The sequence below is a fragment of the Ambystoma mexicanum genome, chromosome 3q (assembly GCF_040938575.1).
Source record: "Ambystoma mexicanum isolate Mex_15411 chromosome 3q, UKY_AmexF1_1, whole genome shotgun sequence".
NCBI classification, from domain to species: domain Eukaryota; kingdom Metazoa; phylum Chordata; class Amphibia; order Caudata; family Ambystomatidae; genus Ambystoma; species Ambystoma mexicanum.
In genome coordinates this window covers 1,182,697-1,206,259 of record NC_090926.1, presented here as the reverse complement: position 1 = coordinate 1,206,259, position 23,563 = coordinate 1,182,697, and the positions used below count along the sequence as shown (strand labels likewise).

Below are 23,563 nucleotides of genomic sequence, written 5' to 3'. Positions count from 1 at the left end.
CTGAAAGATGCACCTTGATGAAAGAATATGCAGGAAGTAGGATAGAAAAACCTCCTGTTGACATAGCATGGTTAATCAACTGGACATCAGCTAATTATTAACCGAGATATTCGGTGCTAGGAAAGATCATCTTTTTGCGGCTTTCCCTCGATAGTCTTCAAGGGAGCACCCTTTCTTTTTGCTTTGAACCCTGTTGTGACGTTTTGGAGGCAAATAAAGCATTTTGCAAATTTTCATGGTGAAACTGATCAGACCCTAAGACCATCAGTACTGAGAGACTATAGGACCTTCTACTCCGATAGGTTCCTCCCCAACCTTATCAACTTCCCTTCTCCATCTCCTTCAGCATCCCGGGCCCCCTGCCAGCTGTGCACACCTTGGCTCCCTTGCCGCCTCCTAACCATCCTTGCCACGGTCTCCTTGCCGCCAACCTCAACATAGACAACCTTGTCAGCCTCCTCCTCTTTGGTGAACCTGCCACCCACTAACACTGTATCTGGGGCTCCCTTGGTCCCTCCTGCATTGGCTCCTCTCTCAACCACTGCGGTCCCGGCTCCCTTGCCGGCCTTGGCTCCTCCTCCCCCTTCTACCTCTGTCACTTCTGCACTCTTGCCACTTATGGGGAGGATCACTGTCCCCTGTGCACCCCCACCCCCATAAGCCTTTCAGTGATGGCAATCCGCTTCACATCGCCATGCTTAAAACGCGCTCCGCTGTCAAACACTCCTCTGACATCTGCATCCTGCATGAACTACTGGCTCTCGAAGTTCTTGCCCACCCCGAAACATGGTTCAAGGATAGCTCTAGCAAAACAAAAAAGAGGTGATGGCTGGAAGGTCTAGAATTATTATTAACCTCTGGCATTGCTCTGGGCAGCCCTCCAGACCATCTTTCTTCACCTGCCAAGCCATTACAAAAAGGAAAAGAGCATATGCAAATCAGGAATGGTCCCACCCCCAAAGGGGTAGTCCAGCCCGAACCGCAAGGTCACATCCCTTCTGCACGAGACCACAAGCACCCCCAGACATGTTTCAGCCTTGTTGGGCGTCATCAGTGAGGAGTAGCTTGGGTATCTAGGCCCAGCAGGCACAGGACCCACGTCTAGGCAAACACGTCCCACTTGGGGTGACAATAGCAAATCAAAAGAGGTGGGTTCCGAGTCTTCCCGGCCTAGAGACCCAAGCTACTCCTCACTGATGATTCCCAACAAGGCTGAAACATGTCTTGGGATGCATGTGGTCTCGTGCAGAAGGGATGTGACTTAGCAGTTTGGGATGGACGGTCACTTTTGGGGTAGGACCAATCCTGATTTGCGTATGGTTTTTCCCCTTCTGTAATGGCTTGGCAGGCTGGAAAACGATGGTCTGGAGGTTCCCAGAGCTAAGCCTGTGGTTATGATCAATTCAAAACCTTCCAGCCATCACCTTTTTGTTTTGCTCAAGGATAGCTCTGTCGCGAGTTTTGACACACTTCTCCCAGAAGGCTACAAGATACTCTCTCTGCCTAGACCAAACAGACTAGGTGGGGAGTAGCAATGATCTTCCCCGAGGGGATCCCAGTGTCTGTCATTCCCACTTAGGCCTATTCATCCTTTGAATCCCTGGTCTGCAGGCTAACCCTCAGCTCTTCACTCCTGCTGGCCACCTATCGGCCACCTGGTCAACCCACCCTCTTCCTTTTGGAATGGGCTGACACGGCCTCCTCTCTCCTTTCCTTCTCTTCTCAACTCCTCCTACTGAGTGATCTCAACATCCATCTCCACTCACCCAATTCCTCAGGACCTTTAAGCAATCTTTGCAACTCTCTCTCCATTTCCATTTTACCCTCTGGCCCAACGTACACTGCTGGCCACACCTTGGATGCTCTCCTCTCAATTGACATGCCTCTATCCTCTCACTACTTTGCTCTGCTGGCCTGATCACTCTCTCCTCACTTGAAGCTCTCTTCTCCTCTTGCATCGGTAAGCACGACACAGCCTCCTGTCTACAAGGTCATCCGACCCATGAAAAGAGTGTCAGTATCTGCCTTTGCCTCTGCCTACTCTGCTCCTTCTACTCCTGCAGCTGACTCCCAACCTGACACAGCCCTATCTAATTTGAACCTCTGTTTCTAACACTCTTGATATTCTGGTCCCTGTCCTGAGGGTACGACTGAAGCCTACCAAAAGGTGCAACTCTTGGTACCACTCCAAACTGACTGCCCTTAAACGCAAGTGAAGGCAGCCAAACTGAAATGGGATTCCTCGGGCACACCCTCTGACAAACTGGTTTGCCGTCTCTGCATCTTCAACAACAAAAAAAAGTCTTTATTCAAGCCTGCATCTCTGCGGCATCCAATAACATGGCCAAACTTTTTAAAGTCTGCAAGGAACTAGCAAACCCTAACGCACCCTCCTCCACCATTGCACCCACCCAGGCCCTTTGCTCTGCCCTGGCTGCACACTTCCCTTAAACACAAGACATCCTATCCTCTCTCTCTTCATCAGCACCTCATACAGCAACAACTCCTGTACTGCCCTTGGCCACCCCCACCACTCCCCTTCTCTCTTCCACCACCCCTGTCACACCTGAGGAGGTCACTAGACAAGTCTGGGCTATGAAAGCCTCCTCCAAACAGGTAGACCCCTGTCCCTCCAAAACCATCAAGGACAACATTGACGCTCTCGCCCCAGCCTTGGCTGACCGCTGCAACCTCTCGTTCGCCACCAGAGTTCTCCCCACTGCTCTTAACCACTCCCTTGTGCACCCTCTCAAAAAAACCTTCTGCCGACACTTCCATCCCAGCAAACTATCGCCTGTTCTCTATCACTCCTTTCCTGGCCAAACTCCTTGATAAGTTGGCAATTTCTCAGATTACCCTCCACACTGAATCTGCTGGTTGCTTCCATGACCGCCAGTCTGGCTTCAGAGCATCCAGAGGCACGGAAACTGCTCTTCTGAACACACGTGAAGATCTGCTCTCAAACCTTCATTTGAACTCTCCCTCTGTCCTCATTCTAATCGACCTCTCCTATGCCTTCGATACAGTGAACCACAACACCCTGATCGCACATCTCTGCGATACCCTGTGCATCACTGATCAGGCACTGGCGTGGCTAACCTCCTTGCTCTGCGACCGCCCATCCAGGTGGAATTGGGGTCCATCCTCTCCCCTATGACTCTCTACGTACGGTATCCCCCCAGGATCTAACCTATCCCCCTGGTTTTTCAATGGCTACATGGGCCCCTTGGCCCGTATGATAGCCACCTTCACCTACAACTTGTGTTACGCGGATGACACGCAGCTCTCTTTTTATTAAAACAATTTTTTATTTTTTTTTATTTTTGTTTTAATTGTATCACCATTTTTACAAAAAAGGAAGAAAGTCCTTATGACCTTCAAATCGTATCCTAATTTGGTTCCTTTACTTGACTTGACCTCAGTCCCGATTCTCAGATGAAGAAGAAGGGACTTCGACGTGATGTGATTTTTGTATGTCTTTGGGGGTTAGACTTCCCTTCGCTTGGTCGATCTGTTACAAGTTCAGAGCTTTAAAGAACAAAGTCACTCCGATGACAAAGCGCCTGTTGTTACCACCGGACAGCATTGCCTATAGATCTTCCATGTCTAAGGTAGAGTAGTTCTTCAGTGGGTCTGCAAGGAATCGATGTTGTTCTCGTTCTGTCACCAGACCTGCGCATTCGAGAATCAAGTGTTTTGTGGTTTCTATTTTGTTCTCAGTTTTGCAGAAGCGACAGATATTCGTTTCAGCTTGCTTGCGTATAGCCAGGATTTCATTTGTTTTCAGTTGGTTTAATTTAAACCTCAGGAACAGTCGGCTTAACCTCTTATCAGGGAATTTCTGAAGATAGCCTCATACCGCGTCTAGCTTCATTGGAACACTTGGAATATTTGCTGTCAGAGAATAGGTATTGGCTACTTCTTGAGTGTTAATCCAGTCCGCTTCAAGCATTTTTTTCGATACTTTGTTAGGGTTTTGGATCAGTGTCTCCACGTTGAGGTCCAGTTCCTTTAGGATGGTCAGATTTCGTTGTTCCCAGATAGAGAGCATACAATTGTCGCGGTTCTGGATTTCCTTTCTGATGAAGTCCAGAACTTTTGCTTCAGGCGCGTTGAGTACTTACCGGTACAACATAAGGCTTGCTCTCATTTTTGTTACTAAGAGAGATGGTAAACACAGTTCTCTTCTTATTAAGGCGATAGGGGTGGAATTTGCCAGACCTAGGACTGACCGCCAGAAGTAGCTTTCATATTTCTCCCATATAAAGTCCGGGGCCAATGGCATTGCGTCCATGCCATAAATCAGGGCCGGCACCACCTTGGCCTTGAAGAAACTCAACGTTGAAACGATCGAGAAGCGACCGTACTTTCTATCCGCAGCCTTGGCTTGCGCGGTTAGGCTCTTCAGTTTTGACCATAGTGCTTCTTGCATAGTTTTTTCCTCTTTGTCATTACTTATCATAATTCCCAGATATTTAAATGCTTTTACTGTTTCCAGGTTTTGCCCCTCACAGTGCCATGTGAATTTTAGTTTTTTCTTTGCAGACTGTCCAAGAATGAGGATTTTCGTTTTGTCTTTGTTTAGCCTTAAGTTGTTCTTTGCCATGAATGCCACCAGGTTGTCTATTTGGCGCTGTAAGCCAATAGGCGTCAGATCCATCAGAATAATGTCATCGGCGTAGAGTAAACGCTCTATGTTAGAGCCTCCTAATGATGGAAAGTGTCGGATCGCTGCACTTGATTCACCGAAGTCTGCGATATAAGAATTGTACAGCGTAGGTGCCAGAGGACAGCCCTGCTTTACGCCTCTTGAAGTCTCAATTTCTTCTGATAGGCGCCCCTCGGCGCTGAGACGTACTCGGATGGAGGTTCCTTGATGTAGTGCTTTTATTGGTTCAAGAATTGAATCCGAGCAATCTTTGGCTTCAAGGTTTGTCCAGAGACGTTGTCTATTGACCTGGTCAAAAGCTTGGACCCGGTCGATAAAGACAACGTAGATGGGAAAGCCACCTTGTAAGACTTTGGCTTTCAGAGCGCTCAGTAGCAATATGTTAGTAGTGGTTCCTGAGTTCCTTATGAAGCCATTCTGAAAAGGATCCGCATGATTGTTAACGCGAATCCAGGTTTGGAGTAAGTCTAATACAAGGGATGCGTATACCTTCCCCATCACGTCTAGGAGGGCAATTGGTCTATACTGATTAGGGTCATCAGTAGCACCTCTCTTGAATATTGGAACGATGTTAGCTTTCTTCCAGGTCGATGGAACTTCATTGGAAAGGTTGCAGTTTGAGAAAATTTTACTCATTATGCTGGCCCACAACTCCGGATGTTTTTTTAGTTCTAGATTGCGTATGCCATCTGGCCCAGGTGCTCTGGAATTGTTCAATTTCCTTAATTTAATGAGGATTGATTCCTTGTCGTCTGGAATTTCCCAGGGAGTTTTGGCTTTGGGTCTCGGCCTGTTTTCCACTTGATTTATATTCAATGGTGGAATCGGTGCAAACAATACCGAGAAGTGGTTTATCCAACGGCCCTCTCCTACATTATTTTGTATGTTGTCGTTGGTCTTGTTTACGGAACGTATGATTAAGTTCCAAAAGTCCTTCGGCTTATTTCCACAGATGGCGAGCAACATCTGTTCGGAGTCGTTCTGGTATAGTTTATGCCGATTGTGTATGAGCCAGCTCTTATAGTTATTGACAGCATTTGTCCAGTTCGCCAAAGTTTTGTTGGAAGCTGACTTTTGATGCATTTTTTTCAGTCTCCTATGGAGTCGTCTTTTTTCTACCAGATCTTTGTTATATGAATGTGGATGACCAATCTGTGGTTTGGATAATTTGGCTGATGACATCTGGAACTTGGTTAGTAGAGGAGTGTAGTCTAGACCCTCCCTGTTCCTTTCTGCAGATAGCAGGTTCTTGTGATCGATTCGAGTATAGCATGCTTCAATCTCACGGAGGCCTTTTTCAGAGATTTTTACTCGTTTTCCCTTCTCCAACGTCTCTATTGGTAAGGAGCAGTTTGAAGATTGATCAATGGACACTAGACCTTCTGTGACTAAAAGGTTGTGGTCACTGAAAGCTGTTTGCACAATCTTGAAAGAGTGAATTTCAGGAAGGAGATCTCTCGAGACGAATGTATGGTCGATCGTCCCTTGTTGCTCCCATCTTTGCCATGACGGGATCTCGAGATTGGTCTCTTTACGATACCAGTGAAGGTTATACATGTCTCTGGCTTCCATTAACTCATCAAGGAGTTTTCCTCTTTTTCTCGCCAGGCAGTTATGGTCTATAGGCTTTTGATAATTTCCAATCCCTTCACACTTCGAGTTAAAATCGCCATTTATGATTGTGCTGTGATCCGGTTTTTTCCGTATGCCTCTCCAATCAGGTTCTGGAGGACTGAGGTGAATTCATCACTTGTTGTCGACTCAGGGTTCCAGTAAACGTTTATCAAGAGGATTGTACCCACTTTTGAAGCAGCGGAAAGTGTCTTACATTTTAAGATTGATGCTTGGATCCAATACGGTGACGGGAGAGTTTCCACGACATCAACTCCGGAGCCCGCTCCGACCATGGTTAAGAGTCCTGCGTACAGGCGTCCTGCTGGCCCTTTCTTTGCAGCCGTATAGATGATTTAATATCCATCCAGCTGCGGTTTGGAGGTCAGCCATTTTTCTTGGAGACACAATGTCGAAATGCCCTAGGTTCATATCGGTTGCTTTAGTTAAATGCCAAAAGCCCCTCGTGTTCCAATAGCCAAGTTTTAGAAGCTTCTTTGGTGGTGTTTTCCCATCAGTTGGTTCTTCATGGATTGACGGATGATAGGTCGCGTCAACCACTGATCGTGGCTACTGGTTACCTCGTGGGGTCCTCTTAGAGTTGGACCAGGACCAGGGCATTGATTGATTTGCCCCTGTTACACCATGCTTGTTTGGTGCTTGTGCATTCCTTGGGGAACAGGGATGTCTTTCGTTTTGTGTTTGATGCTGTTCCATCCGTCCTTCGCCTTCGGGGGCGTTGTAAGATTTTTTTCTTGCCCCCTGGTTGGATTTTTGAGTTCTGTGCGTGTCCGTTTTTTGCTCCTTATAAACCGGACGGATATGTTCCATCCTGCTGATATAATGAACATGCGTGTCTCTTTTCGGTGGTTTAGAAGTGCTGGGGTTGGGTATTGCCCTACCAACGTCTAGTGAGGAATCCGTTTGTTTATTCAAACATTTTATTTCCGCTAGTTCATAACCCAGCCGCAGGAGGGTTTCAGTTTCCTTCAATAATTGAGATTCGATATTCTTGGAATTGAGATGTATATAGGAATAATCGAGTCTTCCTGACGTGCTTGGCTCCACCATCCAGAGGTCCTCATTTCGAATATGTCTTAAGGAATTTGCATTAGGATTTTTAGGATGTTAGTTCTGTTCATGGTCACTCTGCCCAGATTTGGGTTTGTGCTTTTCAATCTTAGAATACAGTCGCTTACTATTTTCTTAGATTCCATTTTTGGGGGTCTTTCAGGTTCCGATCTTCTAGTGCTTTTAGAATTCGATTCCACCCGAGGAAAGTGTTGCACATGTGCGATTACGTTTCTGCGACCCATTTCCACCTTCGAGTTGGAAGTTTTTGTGTCAGTCATCAACTCGTTTCGCCAGCGATGTGCTGGCTCGGGTGAGGGTCGGGCATTTCTCCAAATGTTCGGACTTGTTCTATGCACTGGTTCCATTCTTTTTGTGCACATCGAGTTCGACCTTGGTTTCGATACATCTCCAAATCGCCATTTTTGGCTTTTTTGAATTTTCGGCGGTGATGCCGGTTGGTCATGTATTTGGACTTTGATCGGAGGTTCCTTGCTAGGGGTATCCGTTTCCACTTCCCCCACTTTTATCTTTGGGGTTTTCCTGGTATTGTTTTCGTACCCAATCTCATTGATGGTTATCGTACTCCAGTCTGACTGGTCATCCACCGTGAGAACTGGGTGTGTTTTCTTTGCCTGACTGTTATCTACTTCAGTGGCCCGGATCTGGCATGCAGGGGTACCCTCCTTTGGTTGAAGCATAGGGTTACTCTTCTTGCAGCCATCTTTGTTCGCCGCCGCGGGGCTTGTAGGCCAGAAACCACAGCTGGCATGTTCTTGTCTTTCTTGGAAGTAAGATGGGCAATCGACTTTTGCTGAGAGAATATACCGTAGGAAAAAACCTTAGGGTTATCCCGGAAGCCTTTGGCAGGCCTGCTCATCCCTTCACCTGACTTTGTATAGGAGAAGGGATTTGGTGCGTGTTTAGTGAGTCCTTCTGTTACCTCGTTTGAGCGATCAGCCTGAAAGACTTCATCCTCTTCCTCTATTATTGCAATTATCTCGTCTAGAGGATCCTTCAGTTGTACCACTGCTGATGCACCTTTTCTTGTTTTTTGTTGAGCAGCTGTTAAGTCTGTCTCAGAATTGGCAGTCAACATTAGTGTTGGATTTCTTTCATTACAGTCTGGCCCTCCCTTGGCGTTTTCTCTGTCCGGTGTAAGCAGCTCCAGAGGGGGCTGCATTATTTTGGGATCATTCCTGATGGGCGGTCCATCTGCCCTGGGTATCGGGATGCATCCTGTCCCGACAATGTACCCTTCCATATAGTTTAATTTCGGCTGCATACAGGCCAGCATTGACATCTGATCGCGGAGTGTATCATTTAGGCTCTCATATAACTTACTGAAAGGTGCCATCGCAATTGTTACAGTAGACATAATGGTCATTATGTCAGCCTTTTGTTGGAAAGGGTCTTGTAACAATGGTAGTTGTGTTTCGCTCAGTCTACGCATGCGTATAGGAGTGTAAGAGTGTTGGAGTTTTTGCTGACTTTGTAGCACTGGCCCGCACACGCTCATCATGCTTAGGCTCAGCTGATGGCATTATGTTTCCTGACCTCGATGATGAGCATAGTGTCGTCTGAGAGTCCGACCTCTGTGGGCTTGTGATCGTCTCGTTTCCTCGCTCAGATGGTGTCAGATGCTGGATTGGTGAAGTGTTCGCAGAACTCTGCAGTCGCTGGAGAATTGTTTGTCTTTCGACTGAACTTGTACTTTTGGCTCCAAGTTTCGCAGGGGATGGGCAGTCACTCGCCTCCCCATTCAAACATTGTTCTTTTCTTACTGTTACAGTTTTGTTGGTGTAGTGCCATCTCAGTGCCGGCAAACTCTTTGTCAGCGTCTTTGTAGAAGCAGAGTCAGAAAGTTTTGAAGGTGTAATAGCTTCTTCTGCGCCGCTTTTTAATGATGTCATTTCTGTTTCTGTTTGCAAGCAACTTTCCAAGATTTCACTGTCCGACAACTCCTGCTGCAGATTCAGTCGAGTCTCTAATTTCTTTTTAAAGAAATCATTCATTGCTCCAACAGTAAAAGGCATGCCAGGTCCGTTCTTTGGGCCCATTTTTTTACTTAAAGGTACTTTTGGTTTTAGGGTCGCTCTTCTCATCCTGTTAGGATTATGTCGATATATTTTGATTAGTGCGGGGGTAAGTTGTTTAGACACACCCTCCGTTTGAGGTCCTTGTTTATCTTTTTTTTTTCTTTACTTGAATTGCCGCCCCATCATGCTTTTTTAGCACCGTTTGGTCGGCCACTGCATGTGAACCAGATACACTAGAAGTACCTGGCTCACAGCAGTGGTCAACTCCGTCCTGTGGATTGCAAAAGACAGGAGCGTGCAAAGTATTGACAGTCTTGAGGTTTTTCGACACTGGAATGATTCCAGTGGATCTGTTGGTGATGTCTATTAATTGGGCGTCCTCTGCAGTGGTCTGGGCTTCAGTTGGACTCTCCAGGACCTCACTCACTTGCACGTTGTGGACTATAGCAGTGCATAAAGTTTCAGTTGAAATATGCGTTGCATTTGTCAGTCTGACTTTTTCACCTTTTTTGGGAATTGTTGGAGTCGTAGTTTGCTGCGTGCGGCACTCCAGGTTGCTGACCCCGCTCAGACTCATAGCAGTATAAGTTTCAGTTACTTCTTACTGGAGATGTTATTTTCCAGACTAGATGTTTTGTTTGTGGTTCGTCTCTCCGGAGCTAATGAATTACTCGAAAGGCCTGCCTCCTCCTCCACAAGGGAGGTAAACAGGGCTTGCGAGTTTTGCTCAGCCTGATCTGAAGAAGCTGGTTTCGAGGGCGCGAGCTCCGGCTGATTTTGATAAGTCACTCGAGGTGGCTGTGAGCCGGGTGGCGCCTCAGACGGGCTGACCGGAAGAGATTCATCACATCTCGACAGATTCATCCTCGGTGTCTTTGCGGTCTTCACCGAAAAGTCTGGCGAGGAGTCAGGCGGGTCTGACGAGATTGTCCGCTTCGGTACCCGCTTCGGCACCGAAGACTTCTCGTCCCTCCTCTCCGAGTTCGGTTTCAGAGCACTGGCTTCCTTCGGTGCGTCCTTCGGTGGCCGCAAGAAGCGACGGGTGACCTCCATTTCAGGAGCGGGTGGACAGGTAACACTAGGGACTACAGGGGCTGGCGGGGAGGCTAGCATGGGAAACGGGGGACCAAACAGGGGGGAGGCAGGGAAGGATTCCACCTCCAGGGGAGAGGAGGGTGCGGGGGTGGGGGGGGCGTCATGCCTGCCCGATTCCTGATACAGTATTATACTGTATTTAGCGTAGTTTGCTAAGTCCTGGGTCCCTCGTCCCTAGTCCTTGCAATAGAGGTTTGCTCAGAAAAGATCACCGTCCCGTCACGGCGGCCAGAGTGGTCGAGCAGGGTCACAAGTCACACAAAAAAAGGGCTCACGGCACAAGCTGAGAGGCAGGCTCCTCCACTCCTCCACTCCCTGCCACGGTCTGCCAAAGTCTGCAGTCACTCAGCAGCTCACTCCGCGGCCGCTCCGTGACTGAATGCTGTTTTTGAAGTCTTGGGTGAGCTGGGAAAACGAAGGCCACTGTAGAGAGACTCTGGGTCTGCCAAAGTCTGCAGTCACTCAGCAGCTCACTCCGCGGCCGCTCCGTGGCTGAATACTGTTTTTGAAGTCTTGGGTGAGCTGGGAAAACGAAGGCCACTGTAGAGAGAGACTGGGTCTGCCAAAGTCTGCAGTCACTCAGCAGTTCACTCCGCGGCCGCTCCGTGGCTGAATGCTGTTTTTGAAGTCTTGGGTGAGCTGGGAAAACGAAGGCCATTGTAGAGAGACTCTGGGTCTGCCAAAGTCTGCAGTCACTCAGCAGCTCACTCCGCGGCCGCTCTGTGGCTGAATACTGTTTTTGAAGTCTTGGGTGAGCTGGGAAAACGAAGGCCACTGTAGAGAGACTCTGGGTCTGCCAAAGTCTGCAGCCACTCAGCAGCTCACTCCGCGGCCACTCCGTGGCTGAATGCTGTTTTTGAAGTCTTGGGTGAGCTGGGAAAACGAAGGCCACTGTAGAGAGACTCTGGGTCTGCCAAAGTCTGCAGTCTCTCAGCAGCTCACTCCGCGGCCGCTCCGTGGCTGAATGCTGTTTTTGAAGTCTTGGGTGAGCTGGGAAAACGAAGGCCACTGTAGAGAGACTCTGGGTCTGCCAAAGTCTGCAGTCACTCAGCAGCTCGCTCCGCGGCTGAATGCTGTTTTTGAAGACTTGGGTGAGCTGGGAAAATGAAGGCCACTGTAGAGAGACTCTGGGTCTGCCAAAGTCTGCAGTCACTCCGTAGCTCACTCTGCTCAATTTTATTAATTTTAATTCCAAACATACAACCAAACTTTTGCAGAATACATCATAATATAACACACAGCTCTCCTGAGGCTACCCTCTGCCTCTTCCTCACTCATACCCGACTGTCCGCTATTCAGTCATGGTGTGCTGCAAACGACCTATGCCTTAATGCCTTCCCGCTCTGGCCGGCCTCCCTTTGCCCTGCACCTCCACCTACCAACGAGGCAAAAAAACTGGGGGTCATCTTCGACTCCACTCTATCCTTCTAGTCTCACATCATGGATATCTCCTCTAAAAAGTCCCACTACCAACAGCACCTTCTCAGAGGTATTCCACCCTTTCTCCCCACCCCCCCCCCCCCAGAGGCTCACCGTCTCCAGAGCCCTGGTTCTCTCTAGGCTAGACTGACTTCAACAGCCTCTTTCGCAACCTGCCCTCTTCTACCCTCCGTCCTCTTCAACGCATCCAGAACAGAACCGCAAGACTTATCCTTGGCCTCAAGCCCAGGGACCACATTTCTCAGGCGCTGGAATCCCTTCACTGGCTCCCCGTAGCTCCAAGGATTAAGTTCAAGACCCTTTGCATTGTCCACACAGTGTTGCGGGGCCTGGGCAAACTACCTGCAACGCTCTCTTCCTAAATACTCACCTTCACAAGCCTTCCACTCGTTTTCCTCCAACTTTCTGCGGGTGAGACGCTTCTCCAAGCAGAGACTTGGAGGGTGCTTGGGGGGGTGGAGGATCTTTATCCACTGCAGGTGCCATCCTCTGGAACAGCCTCCCTGCCTCAATCTGTCTTGAGCCGGACCCCCTTAAGTTCCTTTACTCTTCACTTCCTCCTCTCTCCCCCTACCCTGCCAACTACCTCTTGCTTTTCTCTCTCTCTCTCTCTCTCCTCTACTTCTGCCTCTACTTCTGCTCAGTTTCGCCAGCTGGCTGCCAGGCGCACCATCATAGCCTCACAGGTCGCAAGCCTCCTCGCCAGTCTCCTGCACTTCCCCCCGGGCCTTGCACTTCTGCAGCACTACAGAACTTCGGTTACGACCCATGAGAGTGGTATCTCTCTGTACTTAACCTGTATTCTGACGGGACTGGGCGTACTTGGCCCCTATTGTCCCCCCCTCCCACAGACTTCCTGTGTCTGTTCACCGGCATAATCTGAATGTACCATGCCTAGTAAGATAGTTTGTCTTGTGTTCCTTAGGTCTTCCCCTCCCATGCATGGTTGCACTTTGAAACACTAGTGTATAAGCGCATAATAAATAAACAAGCAACCTGTCGACAGACCAGCTCTCTACTGGGCTACCTCACTGCAGCTGTCACCAGAGTTCAACCTTCAAACTAGGAAGATCTTCAACTTATGTAACAAGATGCCTGCTCCTGCATTTTCAGCATTCTTGCATTAACAGAAGCTGTGTTGGGCGAACGGAAGAACCGGAGAGAACGGAAGAACTGGAGGGAACGGAAGAACTGGAGGGAACGGAAGAAGCATCCTGAACAGATAAAATGTCAGGAACAAATGAAATATAACGAACTGATGAAATATAAAGAACGGATGAAGTAGACGAAGCGGAGTAGTAGATCGAAGGCTTGGAAAGAATGGAGTGGGTGGATAAAGGAATGAAATCGAGGGAAAAGGTGAATGAATTGAGAGGAGGGAGTAGATGGAACAGATAGAGTGAATACAACAAACGGAATAGATGGAACGGTTAGAGGGGACGGAACAGATTGAGTGAATGGAACGGATAAAGTGAATGGAATGGAGAGCTGGTTGGACTAAGTCTACTTGTCAGAACGAATGGATGGAGTGGATGGAGCAGACGGAGCGGATGGAGCAGATGAAACGGAGTGGAAGTACCGGCTGGAGTGGATGGAACGGAGTGCTAGCTGTAGTGGATGCACTGGCCGGAGCGAATGGAACAGACGAAACAGAAGGAAACGGAATGGACGTACTGGTTGGAATGAATGGAACGGATGGTATAGATGGAACAAAAAAGGTATATATGGGACAAATGGAGGTTGGAACAGATGGTGCAGATGGGAACGGATGAAGTGGATGGAACGGATGAAGTGGATGGAACGGATGAAGTGGATGGAACGGATGAAGTGGATGGAACGGATGAAGTGGATGGAACGGATGAAGTGGATGGAGCAGATGCATTAGATGAAACGGATGAAACACGTAGATTGGATGGAGTGGACGGAACCAGTGGATGGAACAGATGGAGTGGATGGCACAGACGGAGTGGATGAACGGTCAGGCGCATCATAGGTTATGTTGGTAGGACTGGGCATGGGTCCAGGGTTGGTGATGAGGGTGGTATCTTGAAAGGTGGCTGGGGAAGCAAAGGAAAAGGATGGTCAGTCTTCCTTAATCCTTTTTCTCAGAGATCAGCTGAGCTTTGTGCTCAAAATGGGGGATTGGGCTCGAACCCAAGCCAAAATGGAGGTTCAGGACAGCTGGGTTCCAATGTAGAATGTTGAGGGCAGTTTGTCCTTCCTGTTTTGTTCTCGACTGCCTTTCATCAATTCTGTCAGCAAGATAAGTCCAGTAAAATTTAGCTCTCCTGAAGGCCATTCACGTTTGAACAGTTCCAGGTGAAAAGACTGAACAAAAAATTCCTCAAGACTTCAATCAACCGATCTGGTGGGAGCGCAGCATTTAGCTAGGCTTAGCGCTTATTTTTATTCATCTAGCTGTTATAGTATATTCTTAACGCAGCGCAGTTAGCATTGAAGTACTGAATGCCTTTAAAAGACATTTTCGCCTAGTTAAAAGACTTTGGAAATGCTACTCTAACTCGTGTACATAAGCGAGCATCAGCACTTTGTAAACGGGGTGAATTTTTCATCGCTTGCCTCTTTCCCCTTTGTGACACGAGATAGTTATCTCCGCTTTCAGCCTTTGCAAGTTAATTTCTTTACTTTCTCCGTGGCGCTCGTTTTATCAGGAGTGCACACAGAGAAAGAAACGGACTGGTGACGCAGTTCCCCAGTGGTCTGCTCATAACAACGGATTCCTACAGTGAACATTTCACACAGTTACTTATATTTTTCACATAAATTATTTATTTTATGTACCTGTGATCTCAGAACTAACAGCATGACAGTTTTCTTCTTTTTGAAGCTGTGTCAAGAAGCAGAGTTCATTTCTCTCTAGTTGTTGGTGCGCGCATGCATGCATGCATTATTGTGAGACTGCCCCCCTCTACAGGCTAATTTAAGAAGTGCACCCACAAAGTGGATTTAGGAGCATTAGGTATTTAGGTTTCGAGGAGATGGTGTCCTCCGACGTATTCCACATCTATGACAGGTAATGTCCACAGCTGTGCTGCTTTGGACAATTTTCGGCAGAGGGTGTCCTGCATCGATGGCGTCGATCCGTTGTCCCTCGAGGGCCTCCGTCGAGGGTCGACGTCACCGGATGCTATATATAGGACGCACAGCGCTCGTAGCCTCAGTTCTGATTTTTCCGCAAACTTGTTTGCTTCGGAATCTTGGCGTGCTCGATTCTTTCTTCGTGTACGATGTCTTCATCTTCTTCTACTACCCCGAAGTGGGGCTTTAAAAATGTCGGGACTGCGGTTCGAAGATGTCCATCACGGACGCGCACAACATCTGCCTCTGGTGCCTCGGCGAAAGCCACGCCACAGCCGACTGCGAGGATTGCCAGTCCCTGACATCTAAGGCCTTGTGGGAATGCAAGGGGAAATTGAAGGTAGTTTAGTTAGGGTGTCTAAGCCCTGTAAATCTAAGTCCACTGGGCTTTCGACCGATGACTCAAGGGGCAACTCTCCGCGTCTGCGAAATCCAGGGGGTCTAGGTCTAGGAGTGGTTCCCGCCATTCCTCTGCCTCGTCGAGACATTCTAGGAAGCGCCGTCATCGGTCGCCTTCCCCGTCCTCGGAGGAGAAGGACTCCGCCAGACGGTTGACTTCTCCCTCCAAGTCTTTGTTGCCGGACGAATGGGATGCATTCCGCCAGCAGATGTTAGCGATTTTTGAGTTGCAAGGCACAGTTCTGGCCACGCCTTCGAAAGGAGCTGGCGGGGAACGGGCTAGGTCCACCACTCGCACGCCTTCGGGCTCGGGCGGTCAGCACGATCATCGGGAGCCGTCGAGGTCCCGCTCGTAAAAGGGAGATCGCCATAGCCGTGCCAGATTCAGGTCCCGGCCCTCAACGCCATCGAGACCGTCGGAACCTGTGAAGCCTTAAAAGAAGGCGTTGACGCCATGGGCGCCGTGTCTTTCGAGGGATGCTCTCGGGGCTCCGTCCTCATAGAAGTCTTCGATGCCGTCGGCGCCTCGGTTGACACCAACGCCGATTCCTTTGGCGCCCTCGACGCTGTTTGTGGAGATTTGACGGAGGTGCCCCTGAGGGCTGTGGAACCTCGGAGGAAGGCTGCCAGTAAGTCTATGAGGCCTGTTTTTAAGCCCTATTCTGTTCCTCCTCCTAGATTGGAGTTTTTCCAACCTTTACAGGAGATTTCAGAGGTTGAGGAACTGTCTGATGAGGAGATGGCCTTGCCTGTGCCTCCTGATGTCCGGATGACCTTTTGTCTGGGCATAGTCAGATGGAGGAACTCTGTCAGTCATTGCATGACGCTAGTGGCCTCGACACCTCTCCGGAGGTGGAGTTTGGCTGACCTGAGCCTGGGGCGCATGCAGATTGCTCCTATAGGCGTCAGGCAAGGGTGACAGAATACTTGGGGTGGTCTGCTCCACCTGTTAGTTTGCTCCGGATGATTTGACGGACATCCTGGATCAAGGTCCGCCCACTGACCCGGTGTTGCCGTTTCACATGGCTTTGCAAAGGAGGGTGGCAGCAGCTTGGACTGCTCCGGAGAGTCTACCGGCATTTAATAAATCGCTTCCGAAGAAATACCGCCCATCCAGTAGTGACCCCCTGCTACTTATCGACGCACTCCACTCCGGAGAGTTTGGTGGTGCAGGCGGCTACGGCCTCCTCAAAGCAAGCTGCGTACCCTACCATCTCTCCTGATAGGGAGGATAAGCGCTTTGATGGTTGGGCAAAGAAGTTATTTTCGGCTGGGGGTATGGCATTGAAGTCTGCCAACTCCACTTGTGCCTTAGCGAGATTTACACACGCTCTGTGGAACTGTGCGTCTTTGGCGGCTGAGCATATTCCCAAAAGGGAAGAAAGGGATGGTTTTCTAGCCCTCGTGCAAGACAGCAAGGATGCCATGTGCGAATCCCTTCAGTCGAGTTTGGACACGGCAGACTGTCCATGGCTGCGAGCACTGTGATACGCAGGTTTGAATGGTTGCGGAAGTCGGGGTTTGCTCCTGATGTGCAATCCCCGCTTCTGAACATGCCCTTTGATGGGGTTCATCTGTTTGGCAGCAAGGCTGACGAGAGCCTTGAGAGGTTGCAGACCTCCAAAGCTGCAGCAAAGTCTTTGAGCGCTACAGTACGTCAACCTCCGCCTTTTTGTCCTAGGGGACAGCAATGGAGGGGAGGTTCCTTTCGGTACTACCCTTACTTTGGTAGATCGAGAGAAGCTGCCAGTCAAAGGGGCCACCGTAGAGTACCCGGGGTGGAAAGCAAGGTACTCGGGGTGCCAAAGACGCTCGGGCAGTAGCCCCTTTGCCCTCAGGCACTGCCGCAGCCGTGTCCGCTCAGTCATGAGGCCGGTTGGGGGCAGACTTGCACAGCATCTTGGAGATTGGCAGGCCATTACTTCAGATGTGTGGGTTCTGGAGATCATAGCCCACAGCTACTGGCTTCCCTTCCGGCAGAGGCCTCACGACAATCCACTGGGGAAGCTCCTTTTGAAGCGTCCGGATCCGCTCCTTGCACGCCCTCTGCCGAAAATGTTCTGAAGCAGCACAGCTGTGGACATTGCCTGTCATAGATGTGGAATACGTCGGAGGAACATCCCATTGAAAGAACGTTACCAGATATGGTAAGTAACTCGTTCTTTTATTGCAAGTTTTGTGAAAACAACTGTTCTACAAAAGAGAATGCACAAGTCACGTTATGAAATTCAACTGGAGTAAGAGGAAAGGCAGAATCTTAAACAGAGTTCTTCCTATCTTCAATTTAGTCTAAAAATAAGTTTATTAGAGTTCATTATCTGAAAGCTGAGAAAAGAGTAAAAAAAGACAAAACCCAGAATTTCTGTGGAAAGAAATAATTTTGGGCATATTTGAACTTTAAATGAAAAGATAAGTTGGAACTATAAAGTTCATGTTCATCTACACTTTGACCAATTTAATATTCTCCCGGCAATTGGCGGAGAATTCACAGGTATTAGAGATTCTTTGCTTTTGGAAATTGAAATTGGTAAAGTCTTTTGTAAGATGTATTAACCGCTTACCTCCTATGCAGGATGCCACCAGTTTGGAAGCAAGAAGAGCTCCTGTGTTTTTTTATTTTATCCACTTCCCTTCCCCCTCTAGCTGAATTGAATTCCACTGTAAAGAAGGCCAGAAGTGGACATGACAGGAACGGAAGGAGTGGATGGAACAGACGTAGTGGATGGAAAAGACGGAGTGGATGGAATAGACGGAGTGGATGGTAGGGTTGGAACGGATGAGTGGATTGAACGGATGAGACGAACGAGCAGATTCAACGGATGAAAAGGATGAGTAATTTTAACGAATGGAACGAATCGAGTGGATGGAACGGACCCAGTGGATGAAACGAACACAGTAGACAGACCAGATGGAGTTGATCGAACAGTTGGAGTGGATGGAACGGATAGAGCAGATGGAACAAATATAGCAGATGAGTCAATGCAACAGATTGAGTGGATAAAACTGATGGAGCGGGTGGAACACACAGAGCGGATCGAATGAAAAGGAAGGATGAATGGATAGTATGCACATTAAATGTGTAGGAAGGATGTAATGGGTCTATGGAATGGATGGAGTAGATCATGTGGATGGAAGGACTAGTAGAGTAAATGGATGAAACCGAAGAAACGGATAAACAGACGAAGTGGAATGAACGGACAGAGTAAATAAAATGGATAGAATAGATGGTACAGATAGAGTGCTCAATCTCAAGCACCTTAATGATAACCACCATATCACACTACCACGCTTACTCTCCTATACACCACCACTCAAGTATTTGGCCTTGGGGTCCTCCTGAGGCCCTTCTCTAGTTATCTTGGGAGTTAGAGAGGTCTGGGTATTAATAAACTTTTCCATCCTCTCCATACAGAGGTTGAGTCTTTCCATGGTTTCATGGGGTACTCCTGAGCGGTTTGGCAGGGGAAAAATAGAGTCATCTAGCTGAAAACGGCTCGACCTCTCCCAAAGCGTCGAGGAAAGTGTCCCGTCGCCCTCCGAAAAGCCTTCAGGTGTGCTGGGTGACCCCCCGACTGAAGGGGGTAGTCCATGCCTTTCTTCGGGCTTTTTCGGCGGGTCTTTCGACTTCTGCGTAGCGCCCGACGTGTCCTTCGGCGTACGCTTCTGGGCGTTGGCTACAGCGATCCTCGCCAAGCTCTCGGCGACTCGTTTGTCGGCGACTCGTTTGTCAGCGGAGGCCTGCGTTTTCGACGCTACGGGTGTCGATCGCTCTACGGCGGCATGCGCCTTTTGTTGATGCGCGCCGGCCGATGGTTTGGGGGCGGCGCCCTTATTTGCCGAAAGCCCAGTCGCTGGCCGCGGCAGCGGTTGCGAGAGGGGCTTCGAACCCGAACGGTCCGAGGAGGCCGCCGGTGGAACCTGCGTCTCCTTGGGCGCTGATGCTCTCTTCGTCTTTGACGAAGAAGAGCCGTGGGTTGTGTGCTTAAGTGAGTTTTTGTGTGCGTCAATGTCGCCGGGGTGTTCATCCCCATAAGCAGGGCGTGAGCCGAGCCCGTCAGGGCCGGGGACAGACAACGAAGCGCGGCGAGCGCTCTTTAGAGGGGTTTTCGACTTCCGTAGCGGAGGTCGTGTTATCGCGTTCCTCGTCACTGTCGGTGGTAGCAGCGGCGGGTGAACCTTCGGCCTTCGACATCGCGTAGGCCGCCCACCTTTTAACCCTACGGTCTTTTAGAGTTTTAGGCTTAACAAGCCGACAAGCCGCGCAACCTTCCTCCTTGTGATCGAGGGGCAAGCAGCGGTTACACCGTGAGTGCTTGTCCTTCCAAGTAAATTTGCCTTTGCAAAGCGGGCAAAATCTAAAGGGTGTCCTCTCCATGGCCGAGGCAATAAATCGTGATAACCACCCCAAGGGAAAGGAAGGGGAAAAGGAAAGGCATTCTCAGAAAGAACCAGAGATGTCCCACGACCCCACTCTCCCTACTGTATAAGGCCTGCGAGGCCAGGCCACGTGTTCGGCAACGCCGAAGGATTTCCTCCGCTCGTACCCTCCGTCGAAGATCTTGCTCGGCGGAGAACAGCTTCACAACTGCGTCGAGGGAGGGATTATGTGTTTAATATTAATGAGAAACGACCAAAGGTCGAGGAGATGAAATTTGCAATGTCTCTCGAGGAGCTCCGCGTAAAGGCGACCAGTAGCTGGGCGGAAAAAAACAATCTGAGGGACCTCGACGCGTGAGGGATTGTGGGTACAACGCACGTCACTATAGGGATAGTATTTCAGACACGCCTTGTCGACGTCCCTTTTCGACTACGAAAAACAAAATGCAATACTCCGCAGTGACCACTGGATGTCGGACCTATGCACAGCATGTGATTCTAAGCAGATTAACAAACATTAGAAATATGTATATCTCCCTCTCCCTCTCTCTATGGTTCCCGAGGACTTTCAACCTACCAGCACTTTGAGATCATACCAATGATACATAAGGCGCTATATAAATGCCAAGTAACATAACATCCACTAAAGATCACCTGATCGCGGTGACTCCCATTGCAACACTCCTTCAAACTCTGGAACAGTCTCGAGGTGGCCTGCTCTGCAGAAGTCTTCATTTTCGTCATTTGTATGTTCTACTGGAAGCCATGTGTAACAGATTCCCAAGCACTGCAACCGACCAAAACGAAATCATGCATTCGAAAAGGGACCTCTGCATCCTTCGCCCCTGCACAGAAGATTGTGTCTGTGTATTCCGCAACAGCAGCAGTGGTGTCTGGAGGAAATCAGAGTCCGCGGCGGGGGGAGTTTTGTATACCCGTTTCTGTCCCCCTGTCCTCCATAGAATTTCATGGGCATAAAGTCCTGTTCCTAAATCACGGTTTCCTGACTTTGGTCGGTGGAGACCTGATCAAGCATTCCTTACTAGGATCCATCTTAAGAACTGGGATTGAGTTGGTTTATTTACCTGAACTTTAACTTTGATTCCTATTACTCATAACCACTGGTATCATCAATCTCTTAAGAAACCACCCTGTGAAGTATATATGATATGGCATCTATAACGCATATATACACAAGTGTTTCAAGGCGCGACGAGGCAAGGGAAGAGGGAAGAAAGACAACAATCCTACTAGGCCGGGTGACATTGAGATTGCGCAAGTGAAGGGGAGGGGGGCAGGGCAGTAGATAGGATAACAATATAAATAAAACCAATGAATACAATAAATGAGAAGTGCAGCCAAGTGGTAGCAAGAAGTGCAGACATCCCGTATCAGGTGCTGGTAGAGGGCTGTAGAGATGCAGAAACAGCCACCGAGTGCAGGGGGTTTCTAGGGAGGGGCAGTGCAGGTTTGCAACTGGCGGGGAGGGGACCTGGGCCCGAGGACAGAGGGTAACCAGGTGACCAGTGCAATTTCAGATTCAGCCAGGAGTTCAGCAGGGGAGAGGAGAAGAGAAAGAAGCAAAGAAGACGGACTTGAGGTGCTTCCGGAACCGGAGATGGGTCTCCTCAAGTTTCAGAGAGGCTGTTCCAGAGGGAGGCCCCAGCCGAAGACAAGATACCTACCACCAACTTGTTGCTTGGAGAAGCGACTGACCCTGAGGGAGTTGGAGGCGGATGAGCGAAGGGCTCGAGGAGGAAGATATCTAGGAAGATATGCTTTGGAACTAGTGACTTTTGGGCACCAGACGCTAAACCATAGGATTGGACTTTCTAAGAGCTAAGGAAGCAGTTCAATGATTAACCTGAAGTGTCTTCTCTATACCTAATGAACCAGAGCACTTACCTGTGTTACAATGGTCATTTGTTAGGCAGAAACCTGTGCAGTTCCCTTAGGGACCACTGCAAAAGATTTAAGACTACAGGTGTTTGGCAGTAAACCCACTTGGTAGCAGTCTGTACCACGCAGATTCGTTTGGTAGCTGTGGCTGAGCAGTCAGACTTCCCTCAAGAAGAGTTAGGCAGTATATAGAGTATACACAATAGGTACAGAGACACAGTAGCACAAGCAAACACTGACCAGAGCTTTGGTGTAAAAGTATATAATTATTTAAAGACACACATGTAAATTACACTAGCAAAAAGAGGTAAGTAAATTCAGCACACAGTCACTATCATATATATACAAACCTAATTACTTATTAGACAAGTCTTAGTGAGAAAAACCACTTATTTTCAGACAGAGGTGAGCGCTTAACATAAAATGGCACTCTAATAAGTTATAAAAAAAAGGGAGGGAAAAAAGGCAGAGTTACGGAAGCACACAAGTTTCAATACTTTTACAAGAACCACAGTAAGGCAGGATAGACATAGTTCTACTGGAGAGCAAGGAAGTCAATTGCAAGGCCCACTCTTGGAGAGAGCAAGCAGAAGGGGTCCAGGTTCACACAGTGGGGTTATGCCCAAAGAGTCTTGTAGATAGTTCGCACAAAAAGGATGAAATTAAAGTCAGGAAAAGTTAACTAGGTTGTCCCAGGCCAGCCCAGGTTAGAAAGTCGAGGCTTTACTGTCACCCTGAACGATCTGTCGCAAGGGAAGCCAGGCGGGACACAGTACCGTAAGTGTGAAGAAAGCTCCAGCGGGGGCAGTTGTTCCTGGCAGCGGGTGCAAGCCGGTGTTTCGTCCAGAGGAAGAGGAGGTCTAAACGTGGAGGAAAGATGAAGGTTGTTGCACTGCCAGGGAAGAAACCAGCCGCGAAGTTCTTCAGTTAAAAGGTACTAACCTTCTCTTCGCGGTAGTGGTAAAGCGTGGTATTCCGGTTGCCGGGGTGCTTGGCATGGGTAGACGGCCACAAGATGCTCCAGGAAGGTGAAAAGAAGGCAAAACTGGTTATCCCCACCAGTCAAAGGAAGAAAACTCTCCGGACTGGAGATCTCCTCTGTCGTCGCGAAAAGTGGTGAGACGGTTCAGCAGGGCTCCACTGGTGGTGTCGTCGTTGTAGGTCGGCTCAGCTTCTCCCTCCTCGGATTCTTAGGTCCTGTGGCGACTTCTGAAGTTCCAGTCCCCAAAGCCCTGCTTTTATGCAGCAAACCCCCATTCATTCAGCCTAGCTGTCAATCAAACATGCTAAGCGGTGAGCCGGCCGGCTCACCACTTGGGCCAATCACACAAGAGTGCGACTTGAGTTACCAAGGTAACTCAGTCCAGGGTGCCTAAACCACCTCCCACACCTCCTGTGGTACCCAGACAGAGTGGCACCATTTTTGGAGGCTTCTGTGGAGAAGCCCGCCTAAAAAAGTGGAACAAAGGGCTCGACTTGGGTTGAAGTCACAGAAGAGAACACAAACACCATTTTAGAATCGAGTTCTGGCAAAAAATACCAACTGGTGAATTAATGTTAAATAAATAAACCGGCGGTATGTTCGAGTCTATAAGAATTAAATAATTAAAGTTGGTAGCCTCGAACAATGGGAAAATCCCATAGAGATATATTTGCGGTCGATTGTAAAAAAGTAGTATCCACTGCCACCAGCCAAAACTCGATCAGGGGGGACGGAGACGTGCCCCCTCGAACAACAGACCCCGGGGCAATCGAATTGCCCCGACCAGTACGTCCACAATATGATGGTTTGTACTGGTTCCTGTTCATAATTTGGGACTAGTAAAGCCAATGGTGACTTTACATGCCCTGGGAGACAGTAGTC

The 23,563-nt window shown here is 48.9% G+C and overlaps 1 protein-coding gene across 1 annotated transcript in view; it reads right to left on the bottom strand.

The window, feature by feature from the left end:
• The window catches only part of LOC138582000 (sterol regulatory element-binding protein 2-like), a 401,726-nt gene that overhangs the window by 43,336 nt on the left and 334,827 nt on the right, over window positions 1-23,563 (bottom strand). The window lies entirely within an intron of this gene.